Genomic DNA, 3,353 nt, shown 5'->3' on the forward strand with positions numbered 1-3,353 from the left:
TTGGTTGTGTGTGTGTGTGTGTGTGTGTGTGTGTGTGTGTGTGTGTGTGTTTTGTTTTGGTATTTGTATTATGTCTTTTTTGTTTTGGTTTGTCTGTTTTGATTTTAATTTCTTTTTCTGTTTTTTTTTTTTTTGAGAGAGAGTATGAAGTTGGGTGGGTGGGGAGGTGGGGAAGATCTGGGAGGAGTTTGGGTTGGGGAAAGAATATAATCAAAATACATTTTATGGAAAATTTAATTAATAAAGATATTAATTAAAAATGATTAATAAAAACAATCCTCCCCCCAAACAAACCAACAGTTAGCCAGTAGTGACAAAGCAACCAGATTGGTTTCTCAATGTTCTATGACTCCAAATATGTGGTGCTTTAGAATAGGGTCTTACCATCAAAGTTAGGGTTTGGGGCGCATGGGCAGTGGGGGTAGAACAACCTGGGGACAGGAAACTAGGATCATACTAAGAAATTTGGATGCTGTAGACAAGGGATTCAGAATTCATAGAGGTTTTCAGCTAGGGAGCATGGTTTGGTTTTGAATTTAAAAGTATCACCATTAGGACCATGTGATGGGGGTTACTGCAGTACTTTTTGTGCTGCTGCAACAGAATGCTGCATGTGATGGGGGTTACTGCAGTACTTTTGTGCTGCTGCAACAGAGCGCTGCTTTCCGGTAAAACCCCCATTTCCCCTCACAGTTCTTGTAGCTATAAAGTTCACGATCAGGTGCTGGTGTAAGGTGAGGCCACTGACATCGAGTGCTGGATCCTCTCATGGCAGAAGAAGGGAGATGAAGAGCCTGTTCCATCAACCAAGTCCATTCATAAGGACTCCTCCTTGTAACCTGACAATTCTGAAAAGTCCTACCTCCCAACTCTGTGGCATTAGGGATTGTTTCTGAGCACATGGTTCTATGTAGTCACAATGCAGAAATGTGATGTCACAATGCTGAAACATGACATTACAATGCTCCATTATTCCACCAAATGCTGATTTGTGGCACATTGAATGCTTCCTTGTTTCATCATATTGCTTCACTGTGACATTTCAGTGCTCCATTGTACCTTCCCAGTGTTAAAGTGTGCAATCCTACTGCTCAATTGTGACACCACAATGATGAATTATGTTATCACATGGCTCCCATATGACTGCATTGTGCCATCACAATGATTGATCGTGAAATCATAATGCTGCATTGAGCTATTACGATGCTGATCTGTGACAAGACAATGTTCCATTGAGCCTTCATAACACCCCATTATGTAATCACAAAGCAGAATTATGATATCACAATGTTCTATTGTGACTTCATGATGCTGAATTGTGCCATCACAATGAGTCGCTGCGATATTTTAGTACAATATTACAATATCACTATATTGCACTGTGAAGTCATAATGCTCCATTGTGCCATCTCAATTCTGAATTATGACATCAAAATGGTGAATTTTGACGTTAAAATGCTGTAATATACCATCACAATGCCTCATTGTGCCACGACAATGCTCTTTGTGCTACCACAATGCTCATTATGACGTCACAAAGCTAGATTTTAACATTGTACAACTCCATTACGCCACCATGATGCTGAACTCTGACACACAATACTGAATTGTGCTATCACAGTACTTTTGTTTGTCATCATAATACTGAATTATGACATCACAACGTAGCATTGTGACATCTCAGTGCTGTATTATAAGATCACTATGCTGCCTTGTGAAGTCATAATTGTGACATATCAATGCTCTGTTGTACCATCACAATATTGAATGGTGACATTACAAGGTTGCATTATGCTATCACAATTCTACATTGTGCCACCAGAATGCTGAATTGTGACATCATAATACCGCACTATACCATCACAATGCCCTATTGTGCCACACGATACCTCTTGTCTCATCACAATGTTCTAATGTCCTATCACAGTGTGAGCTGTGACATCATAGAGCAGAAGGTTATCGCCATCAGGAGAGCCTGCATTATGGTCCTGGGGTAAAAGGAAAATGTCACATGAAACAAAGCCATGGTTGAGGATGTAGGGAGCAGGGCAGAGAGAGAGAAGACTGGGCAGGAACTCCTGGGGACTGAGATAAAGCCCCAGAGGAGGCCATTCTACAGCATGGATGGAGACATCATAGGAGAATGTGGAAGCCAGAGAAAGTTACTCCAGCTATCAGTGGCCAATAAGGATCCTGACAAGAGGCCACAGTATCTTCAAAGGCCACCTAGCAGTTCAGGAAAGGAGCAAGACAGAAAGTTGTCAGCAAGGTAGAAGATGTGCAAAGTTGGGAGGATTTTCTTTCTTTTTTCTTTTCATTCATTCATTCATTCATTCATTCATTTGTTCTTTTCCTTTCTTTTTTCTCTCTCTTCTTCTTTTCTTTTTTGAGAGAGGGTTTCTCTTTGCAGCCCTGGCTGTCCTGGAACTCATTCCGTAGACCAGGCTGGACTTGAACTCAAGAGACCTGTCTGACTCTGCCTCCTGAGTGCTGGGATTAAAGAATATGCTATCACTGCCTGGCCTGGATTTTTCTCTAAAAACAATCAAATTCAGTTGAAAGTGGAGAGAAAGTTGAGGTCACCTATGGAATGAAACAGACAAGGAGATGAGGTAGACAGAACCTAGAGTGAAGGTTTTGTTTGGGGGCTGGTCCCTAACAGGGTGGCATGCTCTCAAGGGCAGAAGGGAGCAAGAAAAACCATGCAGGAGTGCTGAGCTGTGCTTTTTGGGTAAGGAGCGGCAAAACAACCTGTGGGCTCCAGTTTGAGATCCACACTGTGGACAATGGGGGACAGCTAGTTACTGGGGCTATCCCACAGTGGACCTTCTCCATGTTCCCTTCCCTCATCCTTCCAAGACCCAAGCTCTGCCAGGGAATTAGAATATGAATCCATGCGATCATGTAGTCTAGTTTGGGGCTTGACTGCAAGGCTGATGATGCAGTGTGGGAGTCGCAGCTGAAACAGGGACGGAGATGTTTCTGTACCTGGGGTGACTCCCCCTTGGAGCCTGGAGCACAGACAACAGCTGGTGCATTTATTTAGGCAGGTTGGGGTCCGAGCTGCCGTCAATGTTAATTAAACACCAAGCCATCTGGAGGATGAACTGCCCTGCTCCTCACCCTCAGCTTTTCTGGGGAAAGCAGGCTGTAGCCTAATTCTGCCCAGGTGCTCCTCGCCTCTCACTCAGAAGCAACTTTGATGTGTATGAGAAAAAATGCTGAGCTGTGAAAGGAACTGTGGACAGATGGTGTGCCTCTCACTCAGAGGCTGGGCCCTCCCTGTGTTGTGAACCTCAGGACTTTGTGCCCCGTGGAAGTCCCCTGAAGAGCTGCCCTGTGGGTGGCAGCCA

Source organism: Onychomys torridus, chromosome 1, assembly GCF_903995425.1.
Source record: "Onychomys torridus chromosome 1, mOncTor1.1, whole genome shotgun sequence".
Lineage (NCBI taxonomy): Eukaryota > Metazoa > Chordata > Mammalia > Rodentia > Cricetidae > Onychomys > Onychomys torridus.